Source organism: Balaenoptera borealis, assembly GCF_965194805.1.
Source record: "Balaenoptera borealis genome assembly, chromosome: 13".
Classification (NCBI taxonomy): Eukaryota; Metazoa; Chordata; class Mammalia; order Artiodactyla; family Balaenopteridae; genus Balaenoptera; species Balaenoptera borealis.
In genome coordinates this window covers 23,680,721-23,704,053 of record NC_138870.1, presented here as the reverse complement: position 1 = coordinate 23,704,053, position 23,333 = coordinate 23,680,721, and the positions used below count along the sequence as shown (strand labels likewise).

Below are 23,333 nucleotides of genomic sequence, written 5' to 3'. Positions count from 1 at the left end.
AATGACAACAATAATATCTAACACTTATGAATGTTTACTAATGTACCAGGCACTCTTCTAAGTGTTACATATATGATCTGATTTAATTCTTACCACCTTCCAAACCGGGGGGGGGGGGCGGGGGGCGTTCTGGGATTCAAACCCAAACCTGCTCAATCTGGCTCCAGGGACCATGTCCTTAAGTGCCCCTGTACACGACTATTCTTCTCAGTGTTACTCAGCAAAACTTTATGCATCTCTTGTTGCTTCCCAAACACATGGGCCCCAGCAGCTGTTTCCTGTCTCGCTCCGTTCCTTTCCCACTGCCAGGCTTGCTCCCAAATGCTGCCAGCTCCCCCCGCCAGCAGTGACCCGGCTTCCGCATTACTGCGCTGATGGAGGCCACCTGATGTGAATCTTCTCTCTACCACCAGACAGCTCCTCGGTGTAGCGCTTCCCCATTCAGAACACACCATGTTTCCCTCATCCTCTCCCACGGCCCTTCTAAGCTCCGAGAAAGTTCTTTTCACTCTCCTTCCTCAGGCTCCCTTGAAGACCCTTGTTTGTCTGAGGGGGAGGGCGGGATTCTATTCCATTAGGATCAATTCCCTTGCAATTTCAAAAACTCTTTTCGAGCTCCACTTCAGGCATCCCACGAAGGAGCTCACAATTTCTTTGAGGAAACAGACATCTTCTTACATCTTCTCACATCTTCAAGTTCTGCCTCTATCCTATCACTTTGCCTCCGTGTGCAAACCAGGTCCTATTTCCCCTCTTGTAGGAAAATATCCTTCATCCTGTATATTTGAGCTACCATCTTTTATGTCTCTTTCCTTTTAACAAAAATTTCTCAACATTTCAGAGACTGTATGTTGCTCATTACGTATTCTTATGCTAAATGCTTTCAGTATGGCTTCTTGTTTGCAAGGTTTTTGTTAGTTTGTCTGTTTGTTCCTTATTTTTCTATTTTTAGAGGCTTTAATAACCTAATTTTTTTGGTGGGGTGAAAATAGTACACTTTGTTTCTCACACTCATTTGACTCCACCAGAGCTGCTTCTGAGCTCAAAGCACTGTGTCACATGGACCACACTTTGGGAAACCCTTTTTAAAGACCATAGCTACTGTAAGTAAAGTTCCAGGCACACAGGAAGCTCCCCTAAACAGCAGCAACCACAGTCATAGGGCATCCCCACTGTTGAATCTTGGAATTCTTGACCTTGGCAGATTTCTTGAACGACTTCTTCTCGTCCACTGTCATAATCTCTAGGTGCTCAGAAATGGGCTTTCTCCCAGGCCTCAGCAAGGTCTAACCCCAGCATCCGTCCCACCCAGCGAGTTTTGGTCCCAGCTTGTCCTCCCTGCCTGTCACCAGGCCACCCCCAGCCCAGCGAGTCCTGAGAGGTGGCCTTAGTATCAAGAAGGATGTTGGATTCCTGTGAAAACCCTAAGCCCTGGATATGTTGGCAAAAGGCCTCACTGAGGGCCCAGAGATTTCAGGACTGAAAGCCAGAGAGGAGTGAATATGTGTTTATGCATGTTCTCAAAGGAATAGGAACTTTTAATGAGCACCTTTCCTTGGAGGGTTCTGCAATATTTTCATTTACTAACATTGTTGTGAAGCCAGTAGTTAGTTCATCGAATCTGCTTTGAATGTGCCTCTTTTAAAACTTTGCCAGGACAGAGAGATCCCTGCAAGCTACTTCATGTCTCTGAGCTTCCCTTTTTTCATCAACAAAATGGAGGAACATCGACCTTGAAGGTTTATTGTGAGTAGGAAGTGAAATGCTATGTAGAAGGCACCTGGTACAGTCCCTGGAGCACAGTGGGCACTAAAAAAGAGAAGTGACGGCCTGAAGGAATAGAATACATAAAACCTCATGTGAAGGTCTTGATCACACAAGGAGAACATTACTCATTCTGCATCTGGGAAGCCCCTGGCTTCCAGCCCGTTAATAAAATGATAAAGTCACTGTTTTTTGTTTTTTTTAAAAATTTATTTATTTATTTATTTATTTTTGGCTGTGTTGGGTCTTCGTTTCTGTGCGAAGACTTTCTCCAGTTGCGGCAAGCAGGGGCCACTCTTCATGGCGGTGCGCGGGCCTCTCACTATCGCGGCCTCTCTTGTTGCGGAGCACAGGCTCCAGACGTGCAGGCTCAGTAGTTGTGGCCCACGGGCCCAGTTGCTCCGTGGCATGTGGGATCTTCCCAGACCAGGGCTCGAACCCGTGTCCCCCGCACCGGCAGGCAGACTCTCAACCGCTGCGCCACCAGGGAAGCCCAAAGTCACTGTTTTTAAGGATATTGAGTTGAAAGAGAGAAAGGGCATAAGAAGGAGAGGGAGGAAAACTGTATTTTGCCCTATGATGTTAAGGAAAGATCTTGGAAGCCCAAACTCTCCATTAGACCCTAAACAAGAGTGATGTCAGAGTTGGAACTATATAGAAATTGCTAGGGAGCTCATAGAGAGAGAAAGATTAGGGAAAGTGGTGCCTGCACCTCCACAGATATTTAGGAATCAATATCTGCGTGACGTTCCCTTACGTGGTGGTAACAGAATCTTCACCCCTCTTATCGAATATTCATCAGCTGCTTATTGAATCTAGGACAATGTGCTAAAGAAGGCAGGGGATAAAAGGATGTGCAAGACAGTCTACCTCAGTTTAGAAGAAGGTAAATAACAACAACAGTCAGTATATGTTGAATGGCAAATGTTGAGTGGCAAATATAGGATTGCTACAGGATCGTGGAGATAAGGGATTATTGGATGGATGCCTACATGGGGGTAGGACAGCTGTTCTAATATTTTTAAAGAATTTCACACAGTGAGTATGACTTGAATATTATTCAGATAAATGAAGAATAGGGAAGAAAATCTTCCAGGGAATGGGAACTGTCTTAAATGCCAACATAAAAGTTCGAACTTAAATAGGACTTGATGTGGAGATAGTTTTTCTGACACATTTCATTGTATTTTATTCAATTATAATTTAATTGGTGTTTTAACCTATTAAACAGAAAAGAAGGCAATGGCAAAAGGCATTTATGTCAATATGTATTTATAGCCATATCTATATTTTTACTTTACGTAGATAATTTGCAGGATGTTCACCCAAAGGTTAAAAGAGGCTATTTTGGAGTGGTGGACATTTTGGTGATTTTTCTGTACGGTACAGATTGCAGAAAAGAGAAAAGAAAGGAAGAAAGGCAGGAAGGCAGACGAGGCCACTGGCAATGGGGAATTAGTATTCCCATGAAAGGGCATGACATGAAACAGTCATGCTGTAGGAACACAACCGTTTCAGGCAAGGTTTTAGAAAGGAATGTTTGGCTTCTAAGCAAGCTGGTAGAAGAGGAAACTGGTTTGGGGGCACTGGGGTGGGTTTTCCAAGACAAGCCTTGTGAAACTCATTTCACTTCCTTTTGCAGGACAGAGATGCAATTAGTCTCTCCTGCACACGAAAATCTTCTCTCAAACATTTTTAACAATGCAATTGATGTAAAATGAGAAAAAGGGGATCATTGTGGAATCCCATATCAGTAAACCATGAAAAGAAAATATAATTTTTCTGCTAATGCAAAAAAGAAAAAAAAAAGAAGGTAGAACACAGGTTTTCTCATATTCTTCCTCTGCCTGAAACATCAGCCACCCTACCTCCTCCAAGGTGAGATAACAAGAAAATATTACATTTCTGATGTCATATGCAGGTTTTGGCTTAACCTGTCCTCTGAGGGAATTTCTACAGAAATCAGGAAGACATTTGAAAAGAAATGCTATGCAATGAAAATGCTGCAGACATACTTGGCATTGACACACTTTTGACTGCAAAGACTTGAGCCCATGTATTGCCAGAAATCATCAGTCATTTAAAGCTGTGATTTCAGGACCTGGGTGCTGACGGCTGCTCAGAACTCTGGCTGAGGAGGCTGATTTCCAAGGCTCCATCCCCCTCAACCCCCAATCCCCCAAACCCCCTACCATTGGTTGGCCAGTGGGTGGTGCTGATACTTTGAAAGCACGAAGAAGACTCTTGGAACTCAGAGAGTGTCTAATCTACTGTCATGACCGCCTACATAATTTATGGGGCCCAGTGAAAGTGAAAACATGGGGCCCCTTATTAAAAATTATTAAGACTGTCAAGACAGCAGCAGAAGAACACTAAATCAAGGGTGGGGCTCAGGTAACTGCGCAGATCTCAAACCTTTGAAGCTGGTTTGTAATTAAGCCCGTGCTGATTTTAGGTTTCACATATGTTGGAATTTTACTTAAAAGTTAAGAGGGGAAAGGTTTCTTCTGCTAGAAAAAACAACAGTGACAACAAAAGACAGAAAGAAAACAACTGACTTCAATCCTTTTATTTCATACTTTAAAGAATATTGTCAAAAATCACAAAATGAAAACAGTTTAATGTTATAAGAATTAAAACACTATAAAAATATGCAGACTAAAAATTTTGCCGTATAATCCCATTTCTCTCCTCAGAGGTACGTATCAATATTTTGATCTGTATTCTCCCAGATACTTATCTATTCATATCTACATTACATATTCAAATACTTTTTAATATAACATTACTGTGCTGATACTGCATATTCTGTCCTATAACTTGCTTTTTTTCCTCAATATCTTAGAACTTTCCATGTCAGTCTTATACATCTTCCTCATTCTTTTTAATTGTTGTATAATATTTCATACTATGGATTACTATAAAGTATGTAAACCATCCATTTCCCCCTATTCCTGAATATTATTTTATTTTCAATTTGGGGATGGTTGTTTTTATAATAAACAACTCTACAATGAATGTCTGTGTCCATGCCTCTTTTTGTACATACAAGAGTATTTTTCTTGGATACATAACCTATAAGTGGATTTGCTGGGTTGAGAGGAATTGAGATGCAAAAAAACCTACCCCATGGCACACAGGTTTTTTTTTTTTAATAAATTTATTTATTTTATTATTATTTTTTTAAATTTTTGGCTGCATTGGGTCTTCGTTGCTGCACGTGGGCTTTCTCTAGTTGCGGCAAGTAGGGGGTGCTACTCTTCGTTGCAGTGCGTGGGCTTCTCATTGCGGCAGCTTCTCTTGTTGCAGAGCACGGGCTCTAGGCGCGCGAGCTCAGTAGTTGTGGTGCACGGGCTTAGTTGCTCTGCGGCATGTGGGATCTTCCCAGACCAGGGATCAAACCCGTGTCCCCTGCATTGGCAAGTGGATTCTTAACCACTGCGCCACCAGGGAAGCCCCGGCACATAGGTTTTAATGGTAAAGTTGGTGAGATAATAAGCTTGGCAAAAGTATAAACTGTGTTAACTTTGGAAAAACAGTGTGGAACTATATACTAAAAGCTGTAGGGCTGTATCATATCTTTTGACTCAACAAAGGTGCATCTGGGAATAATCAGAGATCTGTGCAAAGATATCTCTATAAAGATGTTCATAGCTGTACTAGTTGTAATATTGATAAATATTCTGATATTCAGAAAATTTACACCAATATAACCATATGGGTAGTTAAAATATTGAAAATCTTTTGTGTGATTGATAAAGAGATGCTGCTTGCAGCCCTTCGCTCAAGTCCCCGTATACTGCCTGCCTCCTAGATCCTCCCCCAGATCCCTGCCATTCAAACACTAAACTAAGGTTCATGCCTGGCAGTCTAAAGCCTCCAGAACCCAGCTCTGGTCTGACTGGCTGGTCATTCTGATTGGTTGGCCCATGCCTGGGGCTGTTAAATGCTTTCTACGTATTTTGCATATAATCCCTGGAAATAATGGGGAAGTTCAACAATAGGAATTGGTTAAGAGAATTATAATACTGGAAGACCATGCAGCTATTAAAAACGGTGGTTTGAGGGATGCTGAAAATGGGGAAACTATGCATGTGCGGGGGCAAAGGGTATATGGGAAATCTCTTCACCTTCCACTCGATTTTTCTCTGAACCTAAAAACTGCTCTAAAAACTAAAGTCTATTTTAAAAATTTATAATCTGAAGATAAATGATGTCATTGCAAAATATTTAGAATATACTACCAAGTGGGGAAAAAGGCAGAATACAAAACAGTATACCCAATATAATCCCACTGGAAACATGTTTATTCGTACTGATTCACAGAGAAAGGCTAAAAGGAAACCAAAATGTCAACAATGATTATATGCGGAAGACGGGGTTATACTTGATTTTTGTGATTTGCTTTGCTGCTTATCTGCATTTTTCAACACTTTTTGCAATGAGCCTGACAACTTTCAGAATTAGAAAAAAAGTATCATTTTAAAAGCAAACTGAAACTAAAGTTTCTTAACTAGGAAAAGGCAATCTTTCTTCTTGATTCACACATTTGCCATACTTGCTCGAATACAGCTCCCTGGGGAGTGAGCCAAAGAGTAAGCCAAGAAGGCTGACAGGAGTTCAGTGAAAACATCTGGGAGGAGTGAGGCTGGTGGAGGAGGGGCCGGAAGGCTGAGAAAGCAGCCAGTATCCAGGCTCCTTTCGCTCTTCCCACCTCCTTTTGTTCAGACAGTTCGTTTTGATGAGACCACAGGCATTTTTGAAATTCTGCGAGGTGGGGAGCTGCCGTGGGCAGCCTTGCTGTACTTTCATGTCTGAGCATTTGTGACTGTTTTTCAGGGAATGCATACAAGCAAATGTTCCATTCTCTAGCTGGGCTTTAATCCAAGGAATAGATTTACAGAACTGTGCACACAGCCACTGAAATAACACTCCTATTCCCCAGCATGGGATGGGGCAGCAGCTTTTATCTCAGTAGGCTCTAGTTAGAATCATCTTTTCATAATGATAAACCTTTAAACAATAGATGGCAGACCCAAACCACCCTAAAGAATCTGGACCACGTTTGAAAGGCTGTCATGGTACATGCTTTCCCAGCCAGCCAGCCACTGGAGGAGGTACTCCAAGGCCAGCGATCTCCTATGGTATGAGGGATGCTCAACTCCAAAATCCCACCTGCTTAGAAACTTGGGGCCAATCGACAGGTACATCTCTCCTTGGACACTGAGATGAAAGTTTGAAATACAGAGACCCCAGGAAGAGTGGTCTGGGGGCTCTCATGCTCTGAGATTGCTGGCATCAAACAGAACTCCAGGACCATAGACTTCACAGAACATATTTTACAACCATGGGCCTAGGAAGAAAGTTTCAGTTCCCAGAGTAGGTGGTCCCTTACATGATATGATATCAGAAATGTGCCTTCTTTATCCTCATTTCCTGTAGAATCCACCCTCCCACTCTGCAGTCCTTTTATTAAAGTTTCATTAAATATAATGAAGGAACAGATTTTACAACATCATAAACATCTCTGGAACAGGCATCATATCAACTATGACCTGTTAAATTCTATTGAATTTATTGCAACCAATTCCTGAGAGCTCACATATGTTCCCTGCAGAGAGTGTTAGATATTAGCCAACTTTAACAGTGGGGAGGGAAGGGATTCGATTAAGGACTTTGCGTCAGGAAAGCAGGCCCAGGAGGGTTCTAGAAGAGAAGGCCAAGAATGAATGAAGGTACTTGAGGGAGAGGTGACTGAGGAACCAAGAATATATACAGTCAGTCCTCGTTATTCACAGATTCCATATTTGCAAACTGACCTACTCACAAAAATTTATTTATAAACTTCAAAATCAAAACTCTTGGCACTTTTGCAGTCATCTGTGGACTCGCGCAGAGCAGAGGAAATTTTGAGTCTCCTGACCACACGTTCCCAGCTGAGGCTGGGCAAGGTGATGCACTGCCTTCCTGATTCAGCTCTGATACCGTAAACGAGCATCCTTTGGGGAACCATGGTTTTCACATTTTGGTGGGTTTTTTTGTTGATTTCACTGTTTAAAACAGCCCCCAAGCAGAATGCTACAGTGCTGTCTGGTGTTCCTTTGTACAAGAAGGCTGTGATGTGCCCTACAGAAAAAAAAAGTGCATTAGGTAAGCTTCACCCAGGCATGTGTTGCAGTGCTGTTGGCCGGTAGTTCAATATTAAGGAGTCTTGATATACATTAAATATGGTGTCTTTAAACAGAAACACACATAAAAGGTGGTTATGTATTGATCGGTTGATGACAAACTTGTGACCAGAGGCTCACAGAAGCCTAGCCCTGCATTTGCCCTCAGAGCAGCTGTTCACTATTTGCTAATTCACAGTGTTCGCGGCGACTTCATAGAACATAACTACCATAAATAACGAGAACTGACTGGAATCTGAAATTTTGGAAGGAAAAGAAATGGCAGATGGTAAATAACTATCTGTAGTGATAAAATAAATGACATGTGTTTGTATCTTCCTATTATTTTCATGAGAAAAGAGGAATGAGAGCCTCAGCTCGGCAGTTTCTAAAGTTTATCAAAGTCTAGAATTGCTTGGACTATATCAATGTCTCATAAAGAGGTCCCTGTGGAGTTACTGTTAAAGCACTTTGTGCTCTTGGAACATGTGGGTCTGAACAAGTTTTAGCTGTAACAAACTAAGCTTAGATAGCTTGTGTTGCAAGTTATCAGTTTTGCGATTGTGGCTTCCGTTTCATTTTTTAGTATCCTAAACTAAGGTAGTGGTATGAGTAATTGAAATTGAAATAGGGCTGCCAGATAAAATATAGGATGCTCAGTTAAATTTGAATTTCAGATAAACAGCAAATAATTTTTTACTATAAGTATGTCCCAAACAGTGCACGGGTTATACTAAAAAATTATTCATTGTTTGTCTGAAATTAAAATTTAACTGATGTCCTATATTTTTGTTTGCTAAAGTGGAACTCTAACCTATCAGGAATTAATGCAGATAGATGAATATTTATCAAATGAACGATGTGGTTGATCAGGTGTATCAAGTGAGAGGCGTGATGAGTGGATGATGCCTTACAGGTGTCTGGCTTGAAAACTGGGTAAATCTTTGTGGCTACAGAAAAACAAGGGGCAGTGGAGGAAAAGCTGATTGAGGAGGAAGGGCAAAGGGATGAATTACATTTTGGACATGTTGAGATTTAAGGTCTTTCTGGAACAAATAGGTAGATGTAACCAGTAGGCAGTTGGAGACACAGTTCTGGAGCTCAGGAGAAAGATTAGGATAGAATCATAGATTTGAGAATCAGAAGCAATTGGGTGGTAGGCAATCTCTAGCTGTGGATGAGATCACAGAATACAGGCCACATAGAAAGAAAAAGCCTAGGGCTAAGCCTGAAGGAATTCCAACGTTTGAATGGCCAGAGAGCTGAGAAGGAAACCAGGAATGAGATATCAGAGAAGCTGAGGAAAGCAGATTCAAGGAGGGGAGGAAGGGGTCTGCAGTAATGAATATTACAAAGAAAGAAATGCTAGAGACAACAAGGAGGTTGCTGGTGACCTTGATGAGAAATTCAGTGAGGCGTGTGAGAGAAGAAGTGCCTTGGAGGGGAGAAACTGAAAGCAGGCAGCATGGACTCTGGGCAAGCTGTGAAGAGGAGCCGGGGAATACACGGAACTGAGGACGATTGCTTTGTTAACAAGCGTCAATAGCGTAGGTTTAAATGTCGAAGGCGAAGAGATAGAAAAGAGGGAGATGTTGAAAACAAAAGAGGAGACGGACTGAGGTGACTCAGGTATTGGGAGACCAGATGCAGAGTCCAGGAGAAGGGATCTTTGGACAAGCAGAGGAGCCCTCTTCTGTTCAGATGGGGAAGAGGAGGGAGGGATGGCCCTGTGCCCGGTGAACAGGTGGGCTGGGGGAAGGATGTGGAGCGTGGCAGGAGCCCTGAGCACAGACTCTCTGCCGAAGGAACTGTTCCCCTTGTGACCTGTTCATCCAGTTGTACTCGTTGCCTTGGATAATGTAAAGTGTTGTTTTTATGAAAGGTAAGCTTTGGGGAAAAAATCTTAAAACGGTGAGTTGCCCTTTTTTGTTTTCCTTTTTTTGTTTTTGTTAAAGTAGGTGTGGGTAAGGCAACTTTAAATGTTTGGAGTTAAAAAAAAAAAAAAACCCAAACAAAAAATCTAGTAGGATTTTCCACTCACATTGCTTCACCTAAAGAAATTCAAATTGGACAACACAAATGATAAATCATTGGCATGGTTTCTGTAGAACTCCAGGTAATGGACCCCCCCAAAAATGCCTTGGTCCTAACTCAGAATTATTAACAAATGGAGGCACACTTTTTAGGTTAAAACAAAATGTTTGTTATACATGTAGTATTTTTTTTTCTTTTTTATTTATTTTTGGCTGTGTTGGGTCTTCGTTTCTATGAGAGGGCTTTCTCTAGTTGTGGCAAGTAGGGGCCACTCTTCATCGCGGGGCACGGGCCTCTCACTATCGCGGCCTCTCTTGTTGCAGAGCACAGGCTCCAGATGCGCAGGCTCAGTAGTTGTGGCTCACGGGCCCAGCCGCTCTGCGGCATGTGGGATCTTCCCAGACCAGGGCTCGAACCCGTGACCTCTGCATCGGAAGGCAGACTCTTAACCACTGCGCCACCAGGGAAGCCCACGTGTAGCATTTTTAAAGTGACTTTCTATTTCTTCTTAGTGTGTTTACAATAATTCTTTCTAGTTTTATTGATGTATGATTGGCAAAAATTTTATATATTTAAGGTGTACAATGTGATGTTTTGATTTATGTATGCATTGTGAAATGATTACCATAAACAAGCTAATTAACATCCATCATCACATAGCTACCATTTTTTTTGTGCGTTTTGAGAACACTTGAAATCTACTCTCTTAGCAGATCTCAAGTATACAGTATGTTATTAACTATAGTCACCATGATGTACATTAGGTCTCTAGAATTTATTCATCTTCTAACTGAAGTTTGTACCCTTTGACCAACATCTCCCCTTTTCTCCCACTTCTCTGCCCCTGGTCGTAACTATTCCACTCTCTGTTACTCTGATTTCCACTTTGTAGATTCTCTGTATAAGTGAGATCATGCAGCATTTGCCTTTTTCTGTCTGACTTATTTTACTTAGCAGAATATCCTCCAAGTTCATCCGTTGTCACAGGAGTTTCTTCTTTTTTATGGCCCAGTATTACATATCTCACATTTTCTCCATTTGTTCATTTTGTTGGACACTTAGATTTTTAATTTTTTTTTTTTTTTTTTTGGCCACACCGCACGGCATGCAGGATCTTATTTCCCCAACCAGGGATCCAACCCATGCCCCTTGCAGTGGAAGCAGGGAGTCTTACCCACTGGACCGCCCAGTAAGTCCCGATGGACACTTAGATTGTTTCCGTATCTTGGCTACTGTGAATAACACTGCAGTAAATGTGAGGGTGCAGATATCATTTTGAGATACTAATTTCATTTCCTTTGGATATATATACTTGGAAGTAGGATTGCTAGATCACGTGGTAGTTCTATTTTTAATTTTTAAAGGAACCTCCATACTGTTTTTCATAATGGCTATACCAATTCACGTTCCCACCAGCAGTGTACAACAGCTCCCTTTTCTTTAAATTCTCACCAACATTTGTTGTCTCTTGTCTTTTTGATGATAGCCGTTCTGACAGATACGAACGGATATGTCATCGTGGTTTTGATTTGCATGTCCCTGATGATTAGTCGTGTTGAGCACCTTTTCATGTATTTGTTGCCCATCTGTATGTCTTCTTTGCAAAAATGTCTATTCAGGTCCTTTGTCCATTTTTAAAATTGGGTTGCTTTCTTTGCTAATAAGTTTTATGAGTTCCTTGTATATTTTAGATATTAACCCCTTACCAGATATATGATTTGCAAACATTTTCCTTCATTCTATAGGTTGTCTTTTCATTGTGTTGATGGTTTCCTTTGCTGTACAGAAGTGTTTTTAGTTTGATGTAGTCCCATTTGTTTATTTTGCTTTAGTTGCCTTTATTTTTGGTGTCAAATCCAAAAAAGCATTGCAAAGACTGATGTCAAGGAGCATACCCTCTGTTTTCTTCTAAGAGTTTTATGGTTTCAGGTCTTACATTCAAGTCTTTAATCCAGTTTCAGTTGACTATTGTGTGTGGTATAAGGTAGGGGTTCAGTTTCTTGCTTTTGCATGTGGCTGTTCAGTTTTCCCAACACGATTTACTGAAGAGACGCTCCTTTTCCCTTGTATATTCTTCTTTGGAATATAATATATATTACAAATACATGATATTTGTAATATAATTTGAAAAAGAAGCCTACAGCTTTTTTTTTTCTCTCTCAAGATTACTTTGCTGCTCAGGTTCTTTTGTGGCTCCATACATCTTTTCTATGTCTGTGAAAAATGCCACTAGAATCTTGATACAGAATACATTAAAACTGAAGATTGTTTTGGGTAGTATGGCCATTTAAACAATATTACTTCTTCTAATCCATGAGCACAGGATATCTTTCCATTTATTTGTGTCTTCTTCAATTTCTTTCATTGATGTCTTATAGTTTTCAGTGTACAGGTTTTTTGTTACATTGATTAAATTTATTCCTAATTATTTTACTGGGTTTTTTTCTATTACAAATGAGACTACTTTCTTTTTTTTTTTTGATGGTTTGTTAGTGTATAGAAATGCCACTGATTTTTTTAATGTTTATTTTGTATCCTGAAAATTACTGAATTCATTTGTTTTAATAGTTTTTTGGTGGATTCTTTAGCACTTTCTATATATAAGATCATGTCATCTGCAAACAGACAATTTTACTTCTGCCTTTCACGTTTGAATGTCTTTTATTTCCTTTTCTTGTCTACTTGCTGTGGCTAGGACTTCCAGTACTATGTTGAATAAAAGTGGCACAAATGGGCATCCTTATCTTCTTCCTGATCTTAGAGGATATGCTTTCTGCTCATCACTTAATATGATGTTAGTGGTGTGCTGGTCATATGTACCCTTTATTATGTTGATGTACAATCCCTCTATACCACCTTTGTTGACAGCTTTTTATTATGAAAGGATACTGAATTTTGTCAAAGGTTTTTCTGCATTTATTGAGACAATCATATGATTTTTATCTCCCACTTTGTTCACATTAGTGTAGTGTATCACATTGATTTTGTGTGTGTGTGTATGTTGAACCATCCTTGAATTTCTGGATTAAATTCCACTTAATTGTGGTGTATGATCCTTCTAATGTGCTGTTGAATACAGTCTGATAATATTTTGTTGAGGATTTTTGTATCTATGTTCATCAGAGATATTAGCCTGTAATTTTCTTTTCTTGTGTCCTCATCTAGCTTGGTATCAGGGTAATATTGGCCTCTTAAATGACTTTGGAAGCATTCCCTCTTCAATTTTTTTTTGAAGAGTTTGAGAAGGATTAGTATGTATTCTTTAAATGTTTGGTAGAATTCAACAGTTAAGCCATCTACTTCTGGACTTTGAATCAGTAATCAAAACCTCCCAATCTCCTTACTAGTAATTGGTCTGATCAGATTTTTTATTTTTTCATGATTCAGTCTTGGTAGGTTATATGTTATTAGAAATTTATCCATTTCTTCTAGGTTGTCCACTTTGTTGGCATACAACTGTTCATAGTAGCCTTATGATCCTTTGTATTTCTATGGTACCAGTTGTAATGTTCCCTTTTTTGTTTACAATTTTGCATCATCTTTCTTGTTAAGTCTAGCTAAAGGTTTGTCTATTGTTTATTTTTTTAAAAAAAGCTTAGTTTTGGGATTGACATGTACATACTGCTATGTTTAAAATAGATAACCAACAAGGACCTACTGAATAGCACGGGGAACCCTGCTCAGTGCTCTGTAATAACATAAATGGGAAAATAATTTGGAAAAGACTAGATACATGTATATGTATAACTGAATCACTTTGCTGTACACCTGAAACTAACATAACACTGTTAATCAACTATACTCCAATACAAAATAAAAAATTTTTGAAATTTTTTAAAAGCTTAGTTTCATTGATCTTTTCTATTAGCTTTTTAGTCTTTATTTCATTTATTTTTGCTCTGATCTTTATTTCCTCTTTTCTGCTAACTTTGGGCTTAGTTTGTTGTTCTTTTTCTAGTTCCTTGAGGTGTTAAGTTAGGTCGTTTTGAGATTTTTTTTTTTAATGTGGACATTTATCACTATAAAGTTCCCTCTGAGAAATTCTTTTGCTGCACCCCATACATTTTAGTACACTGTTTCTATTTTCATTTGTCTCAGGGTGTTATTTGATTTCTCTTTCAATTTCTTCTTTGACCCATTGGTTGTTCAGGAGCATGTTGTTTAATCTCTATGTTTGTGAATTTTCCAATTTTCTTCTTGTGATTGATTTCTAGTTTTATACATTTATAGTCAGAAAAAATGCTTAATATAGTCAGAAAACATGCTTAATATGATTTCAATATTTTTAAAGTTAAGACTTCTTTTGTGGACTAATATATGATCTATCCTGGAGAACATTTCCTGTGTACTTGAGAGGAATGTGTATTCTGCTGCTGTTGGATAGAATATTCTGTAAATATCTCTTAGCTTCATCTGATCTAGTGTGTAGTATATATTCAATATTTCCTTATTTTCTGTCTAGATGATCTGTCTGGATTCTTGAAAGTGGTGTATTAAAGTCCTCTACTATTGTTGTATTGCTGCCTATTTCTCCCTTCAGATCTGTTAATATTTACTTTATATATTTAGGTTCTCCTATATTGGGTATAGAAATATTTACTAATATATCCTCTTGATGAATTGACCCCTTTATCATTATATGACCATCTTTGTCTCTTATAACAGACTTTGGCTTAAAGTCTACTTAGTCTGGTATAAGTTTAGCCACCCCTGCTTTCTTTTAGTTTCTATTTGCATGGAATATATTTTTCTGTCCCTTCACTTTTAGTGTATGTGTATCCTTAAAGGCAAAGTGAGTCTCTTGTAGCAACATATAGTTGAGTCCTTTTTAATCCATTCAGCCACTCTGTCTTTTAGAATTTAGACCATTTACATTTAAACAAATTATTGATAGATATGAACTTACTATTGCTCTTTTGTTCATTGATTTCTGGTTGTTTTTAGTTCGTTGTTCCTTTCTTCCTCTCTTGTTCTCTTCCTTTGTGATTTGATGATTTTCTGTAGTGGTGTGCTTCGATTCCTTTCTCTTCATCTCTTGTGCATCTATTATACTCTTATGCTCTGTGGTTACCATGAGACTTACATAAACATTTATAAGTTTGTTTTAAGCTGAAAGCAATTTAGCTTTGAACACATACAAAAGCTCTACATTTTTACACTGCCCCCTACATATTTTGTTTTTGATATCATAATTTACATCGTTTTACCTTGTGTATCCATTAATAAATTGTAGTTATTTTTAATACTTTTATCTTTTAGTCTTCGAGTATGGGTGAGGCACATTACAACACTAGTGTGTTTTGAATTTAACTATATGTTTACTTTTACCAGTGAGTTTTATACTTTCATACATTTTCCTGTTACTAATTAGTGTCTTTTTGTTTCATCATGAACTCCCATAAACAACTATCTTGTAAGGCCAGTGATGATGAACTTCCTCAGCTTTTCTTTGTCTGGAACACTCTTCATATTTCCTTCAATTCTGAAAGACAACTTTGCTCAGAAGAGTATTCTTGGTTGGCACTTTCTTCTATCAGCACTTTGAGTATTTCATCCCACTCCCTCCTGGCCTGCAACATTTCTGCTGAAATAACTGCTGATACTCTTATGGTTTGCTGGCACATGTGGAAGGACTACAGCTCTTGGCTCTGGGGTGGTTGTGGTGTCAGTGTCCAGGTCATAGGAATCCCTGCTGCAACATTGGTAATGTTGTGTGAGGCGCAGGTGTTTGTGGAGCAGCTATGGAGTTGGGGTTTGGAGCATGGTCTGAGCAGAGTGGCCACAGCTCTGGGGTATAGGGTATGCACAGTATTAGGAGAGGGTGGCCCTGCTCCCAGGACTGGGTAACAGCAGATCCTTCTTTAAGGGTGACAGTAGCAATGTCCCCCTCTATGGGGATCTGTGGTGGCAATGGCTGTTGGTTTCCTTGATGGCTATTGGTTACCTTGAAGCTGCCAGTGTCTTCTACATAGCAGGCTGCTGTGGTCCAATGCTGATGAACACTGTGGAGTCCTTTGCTGTGGAAGCTATGGGGAGTCCACAGCTGCTAGATGCTGCAGGAGTTGAGGTCCTTGGTGGCAAAGGCTCTCAGGATCCTCTGTAGAGCAGGCTGCTTTGGACTGGTGGCAACTACCATGTGGCTGATACTGTTAAACCCCAGCCTTTGTCTTTGTTCTTAGCCATCTCCAGGTGTCTCAGCTATGCCGATCTTCTTAGCGTCCTTTCTGTGTGGTTAGTTCTAGTTTTTGCTCCCCTGTGTTGCTGCAGGTTCTTAATTGGATTCTTAAGCCCTCACTGGACTATTATCATTCATGGATAGGTGTCCCATTGTTTTATTTTCCCTCCATGGGAGGATGAAATCTAGTGTCTCCTACTCTGCCATCCTGCTGATATCACTCTGCATAATTCTCTATTTTAATCAACCTTTTCAGTTAATCAAATAATGAGAAGTCCTGACCACATCAAATACGAAGGTTTCTGCATTGTTTTTATGGTGAACATGGTGAAGTGATATGCAAAGTTATCTTTCATAAATACAGACAAAGCAGTAACATAAAAGGTTTGAAGAAAGTGGGGAAGGTCTGAAATAGCTGTTAATGGAAATGGGCAAGACAACTGGCTTTAGAAATATATGTGTAGCCTTACTGTCATGCCCTGCAGTGCCTGAAAGGGCATGTGGATACAGTCCATTACCAGGAGAGCACAATATTACAACCTTACCCTTAGCTAGCTCACTAGGACCATATGTGGGGGTCAATAGATGGAGTAAAACTTTACTTTATGGCCCATCTGGTCACAAATTTATACAGAATCAGCCTGAAGTAGGCATCCAGTAGCACATTCTCTCCCTGGCTTTTTTTTTCTACCCCCACCTCATTTTTTTCCTACTCCTCTCCTATTAGATCCCTCCTGAATGTGCCCTTCAGGGTCAGGGCTGGGAAATGACTGTTCCTGGCTCATTGTGGTGGGTAAGTGTGGGTCCATTCAGTGGGTCACTCCTACGGTCCCACTCTACCACCTCCAACATTTTCCATTCTTCAATCTGCAGTATTAATAAGACAAAACCAAACCAAACCCAAACAACTTTTTGTTGTTGTTAATATTGAACACCGTTCCAATGTGTGTATGAGCTCCCCACTCAAGGTGAGGATGGAAGAGATGGAGGTGGGTGAAGAGAAATAAGAACTTCAGGCTGCCTCACTGAGGCTCATGAGTGGGAGACCACGAATTTATGAAGACCTACGATTTTCTCAAGTGATATTATTCAGTAGTCCTAGTGTAGGTGTGGGGTCGTCAGAGAGCTGAACTGATCCAGAACTGGGATATTCTGGAGTTCCGTAAGGCTGAAGGACAATGGGGCGAGGGCGTTGAACATTGATTAAGAGTAAGCCAAACGATAGCCTTTGAGGACCAGTCCAGTTGTGGAAGGAAGTAAAGATTCTATGTGTTTTGGGGAAGAAGGGAGGATGCGTGAGGGGAGGGGATAAATAAGGAAAAATGAGAGTGATCAAAGGAGTGGTGGTTTTAATGAAGATTAAAAAAAAGGAAGGGTGATTTTTTTCCTACCCACTTTAACAAAAAGGGGAAACGATCTCTCTAGAGCAGTGGTTCTCAACTTGGGAGAGAGGGGAGAGATTTCGCACCCCTTCCTCCAGAAGACAATGGCAATGTCTGGAGATGTTTTCGGTTGTCACCATGGTGGTTGCTACTGGCATCTAGTGGGTATTGGCCAGAGGTGCTGCTGAGCATCCTACAGTGTACAAAATAGCCATCCACAGCAAAGAATCACCCAGCCTAAAATGTCAATAGTGACAAGGTACAGAAACTCTGCCCTAGAGAGAGTGTCATTATAATCTGAAAATTATGAAGTGTCTCCCCAAATGGATATATTACCCAGGATTTTTTTCAAATGCCTGGTTAGGGAACCCAATTTTTCAGCAAAATTCACACTGCTATGAAGGTGAATGTGAAGGTCTACAGAGGGCAGGTAGATTTCAGGAACCCCTCAGAAGGTGGTGGCTGTGACTAAAGCCTTCAAGCCACCCACCATGGCCCAGTACCAGATGCCACCTCTATATAGCAGACAGCCTCCTACAGAGGCTCAGCCACTGGATCTGCCCTGTGGGGTGGGATGTCCCTTCAATCCCAAGAGCAAAGATACTCTCTTATTTGGCTTGGGGGCAGCCTTCACTATTTAAAATGTCCTCTTTCTGTTTATATGAGTTTGGATTGTTTTCATAGGTGGGGAAGAGCTGCACTATTTTCTTCTTAAGCTGCCACAGATATTAGTCAATTTCATAGCTATACTATACTCTTATCCTGTAATTTTTTCCCTTTTATTTGTTAGTTGTAGAGCAATCATCTAAACTTAGTGACAACAGAATGGATATTTTCTAGCTGGCCTGTTTTCCTGAAAATGCTAGCAAATCTTTTTATGTTCTAAAAATACAGAGACAATTTTTGTACTCTATTTTGCTACAGAGGGAGGGTCATTTCTGATTGCTCATTAGATGTTATATTTGGAAAACAGCCTCTGTATTCTGCTCCTCAAGTGTGGGGAAATTCCATTATTATCAAGATCACACAGAATGAGAAACTTCAAAGAGTCTAGGTAAGATAGATCAAACTAATAGCAGATGTGAACTAGAGTAATTCTCAAACCTTAGCATATATCAGAATCACCAGGAAAACTTGGTAGAACACAGATTACTGGGCCTCAATTCCGGAGTTTCTCAATCAGTAGGCCTGGGGTGGGGCACAAGAATTTGCATTCTGACAAGCTCCCAGGTGATACTGATGTTACTTATCCCAGGACCAGATATTTAGAACCATTGTGGAGTTGTACATTTTTTTTGGTGAATTCTATTTCCATGTTAATTTATGTTTAAGAAATCAGGTCTTGGGGCTTCCCTGGTGGTGCAGTGGTTGAGAGTCTGCCTGCAAATGCAGGGGACACGAGTTCGAGCCCTGGTCTGGGAAGATCCCACATGCCGCAGAGCAACTAGGGCCGTGAGCCACAACTACTGAGCCTGCGCATCTGGAGCCTGTGCTCCGCAACAAGAGAGGCTGCGATAGTGAGAGGCCCGCGTACCGCGATGAAGAGTGGCCCCCGCTTGCCACAACTAGAGAAAGCCCTCGCACAGAAACGAAGACCCAACACAGCCATAAATAAATAAATAAATTTAAAAAAAAAAAGACACCAAAGATAATATTTAAAAAAAAAAAAAAAGAAATCAGGTCTTTATAAGGTTTTGCACCATACAGTATGTTCTTCTGTTATAGAAAGGCTAGATTTAGTTTTTTAACAGGTATTCCTGTGAACACACATATCTGAGAGTGAAAAACATTAAGCCTTAAGATGTTTTGCAAACTTGCGTATTCACAGCAACTGTTGCTATGATTTTTAAAGACTTGATTTATTTTCTATAATCTCTTGAAAAGGACCAATTTAATAAATGCTCACCAAAATTGTACCTATGTAAACACAAAAATCTAGAGTTAAGTGAGAGCCAGACTCTCGGTAGTGGGCCTGAGTGGCCATGTTTCTCATTTGTATAAAATACCAGGTAGATAGCATATTAATAATTACATCATCCCTTTTGTTTAGTTATTCAATTTTTTTAATCATTTTGGTTTATAATAGTCCCTAAAAGTAGGACAGTGTTTTAGAACTTTCTTTCTCTTCCCACTTTTGAAATTTTCATTCCTAGTTTGAAGATATGATATTCTTTAAAAAAAAAAAATCTTGCTTTTTAGTCATTAAAAATTAAATAGAATTAGATCAAGATTGCAGAGTAGGAAGACCCAGAGCTCACCTCCCCCAACAAACACTTCAAAAATACATCTACATGTGGAGCAGTTGTCACTGAAAACAAATGAGAAATTGGCAGAAAGACTTTTCTACAACCAAGGCTATAAGAAAGATCCATGCAGAGTTGGATAGGAAGAGAAGAGAAGTGATCATGTTGGGGACCTGTGCCCCTAGGAGGGGACACAGAAGAGAAGGATTACAAAGTCAGAGGTCCTCCCTGGGGAGTGAGCAGTTCAAACCACTTACTGGGCACTCAGCCCTGGGATCCAACACTGAGAGGATGAATCCTCTTAGCTGGTTTGAAAACCAGTAGAACTAACAGTGGGGCTGTAAGAAACCTAGACTCCATTCGTGAAGAGCACACACATACTTGTTTACTTCCAAAACAAGGCAGAGGAAGCAGACTGGAAGTGACCACCCCAGCCCAAGCTGAGCACGCATTCTGGCCCCCTCTCGCTCTACAGCATATCTCAGCACTAGGGTGAAGGCAGTCAGGGCTTAGCAGAATGAAGCTGCCTCAGACCCAGCATCTGAAATGGGGTGAGGGCAACTATTCCTGGCGCATGTGGAGGCAACAGATTAGGAGCAATCTGGAACTCTGATTGGTGTGCCAGAACCACCCCAGTGTGGGCCCACACTGGGTGCCCTCTCCAGCCCCTCTTGCTCCAGCACTGCTCCCCTCTGGGGCAAAGGTGCCAAGGCTGGGAGGGGGAAGAACACACACGCTTAGAGGGAACAAAACCAGCCTGGACTCGACCTTCAGGACCTCTTCTCCAGCAACTTAGGACACACCCAACCCTTAATAAGGTGGCATTGGTCACTAAGCAGAGGAGAAGCCGTGGCTCACACCTGGCTCTGGCTCTGGCTCTGGCTCTGGCTCTAGCCCCTTTGTCTCCAGCCCCACCTCCTACCAAGGTAATAGCTACCAGCAAACCCTGGGGGAAGATGTGACTCATGCTCACTTCAGATACAGCTCTTCACCATAGTCACTGGGCACACACAGACTGTATAGAGACACTCCCACACAAAGACACCCCTTCCAGACCAGGATAGGTAACTGTTTCACCTAACTTCATAGAGTAAGAGAAAGTTAAGCAAAGTAAGGAGACAGAGGAATTGGTTTAAGATGACAGAACAAGGGAAAAAACCTGAAAAAACAATTAACTGAACAGAGATAAATAATTTATCAAAGAGTTCAAAGCATTAGTACTAAGAATGCTAAATGAACTAGGGAAAAGAGATGACCAAAGTGAGAATTTTAACAAGGAACTAGAAAATATAAAAAAGAACCATTCAGACATGAAGAATAAAATAACTGAAATGTAAAACCCATTAGAAGGAAATAAAAGGAAACTAGGTGATACAGAAGAACACATAAGTGATCTGGAAGATAGAATAATGGAAATTGCCCAATCAGAACAGCTAAAAGAAAAACAAATTTTAAAAAATGAGAACAGTTTAAGGGACCTTTGTGACAACATCAAGCATACCAACATCCACATTATAAGGGTCCCAGGGGGAGAAGAGTGAGAGAAATGGGGTCAAAGAAAAGGGGTCAAAATGTATTTGATAAAATTATGGCTGAAAACTTCCTGAATCTGAGGAGGGAAACAGATATACAGATACAGGAAACACAGAGAGTCCCAAACAATATGAAACCAAGCAGACCCACACTAAGACATATCATAACTAAAGTGGCAAAAGTTAAAGGGATAATTCTAAAGGCAGCAAGAGAAAAACAAAGAGTCACATGCAAGGGAACCCCCATAAGATAGCAGCTGATTTTTATGCAGAAACTTTGCAGGACAGAAGGGAGTGGCATGATATATGAAAGTTCTGAAAGGGAGAAACCTACAACATAGGATATGCTACCAATCAAAATTGTCATTCAGAATTGAAGAAGAGATAAAGAACTCAGACAAGCAAAAACTGAAAGAGTTTTATCAACTTACCCTAAAAGAAGTGTTAAAGGGACTTCTCTAAGTGGAAAAGAAGTAAGACTCTATAGGAAAGGGAAAATTGCAGTAGTAAAGGCACATATATAGTAAATTCTGTGGATCTACCACTTAAAAAAGCTAGTAAAAATATTAAAAGACAAAAAAATTAAGACAAAATTGTAAAATCAACTATAACTACAATAAACAGTGAACGAATAACCATGAAGATGTAAAATATGACATCTAAAACACAAAACGGGGGGGAGGGGAGTAAAAAAATTTAGATCTTTTGAATGTATTTGAACTTAAGTGATTACCAGTTTAAAACAAGTAGATATAGCTATAGGTCAACATCTATGAACCCCATGGTAACCACAAATCAAAAACCACAAAAACTAGAAAGAAAGGAACACAAGCATACCACTAAAGAAAATCATTAAACCACAAAGGGAGAAACAAAAAGAAAAAGGACAGAAAACTACAAAACAACCAGGAAACAAGTAACAAACGGCAATAAGAACATACCTATCAATAATTACTTTAATTGTCAGTGGACTAGATGCTCCAATCAAAAGATATAAAGTGGCTGATTGGATTAAAAAAAAGCAAAACCCATCTATATGCTACTTACAAGAGAACCACTTCAGGACTGAAGACACACATGGACTGAAAGTGAGGGGATGGAAAAAATATTTCCTGCAAGTGGAAACAAGAAAACAGGGTTAGCAATACTCATACCAGACAAAATAGACAGTAAAACAAAGTCTATATAACAAAAGACAAAGAAGGGCATTATATAATGATAAAGGGAACAATACAAGAAAAGTATACTATACTTGTTAACATATATGCACCTTATACAGGAGCACCTAAATACATAAAGCAAATATTAACAGACATAAAGAGTGAAATTGATAATAATACAATAATAGTAGAGGACTTTAACACCCCACTTACATCAATGAACAGATGATCCAGACAGAAAATCAATAAGGAAACAGTGGTCTTAAATGGCACAGTAGACCAGTTGGACTTAAGAGATATCTATCAGACATTTCATCCAAAAAGAGCAGATTACACATTATTGTCAAGTGCACATGGAATGTTCTCCAGTATAGATCACATGCTAGGCCACAAAACAAGACTCAACAAATTTAAGAGGATAGAAACTATATCAAGCATTTTTTCTAACCACAATAGTATAAAACCAAAAATAAATTACAGGTAGAAAAATAGGAAAAACACAAACACGTGGAGACTAAACAACATGCTAATAAAAACCCAATGGGTCAGTGAAGAAATCCAAGAAGAAATCAGAAAATACCTCAAGACAAATGACAATAAAAATGCAAGTTTCCAAAATCTATGGGACACAGCAAAAGCAGTTCTGAAAGGGAAGTTTATAGTAATAAAGGCCTACCTCAAGAAACAAGAAAAATCTCAAATAAACAACCTAACCTACCACCTTAAAGGAATTAGAAAGAGAAGAACAAACAAAGCTCCCCCAAAAGAAATAAAGATCAGAGAGGAAATAAAGACCAAAAAAAAAAAAGAAAAAAATCAATGAAACCAAAAACTGGTTTTTTGAAAAGATAAAAAAATTGATAAGTCTTTAGCCAG

The 23,333-nt window shown here is 39.8% G+C and overlaps 1 long non-coding RNA gene across 1 annotated transcript; it reads right to left on the bottom strand.

Moving 5' to 3' along the window:
* Window positions 1-917: 917 nt before the first annotated feature.
* LOC309610016 lies at window positions 918-22,997 on the bottom strand. The gene is made up of 2 exons (XR_014233704.1): window positions 22,345-22,997; window positions 918-7,890 (listed from the first exon to the last, which is right to left on the bottom strand). It is a non-coding gene; the product is annotated as an uncharacterized lncRNA (long non-coding RNA).
* Between the last annotated feature and the right edge of the window lie 336 nt (window positions 22,998-23,333).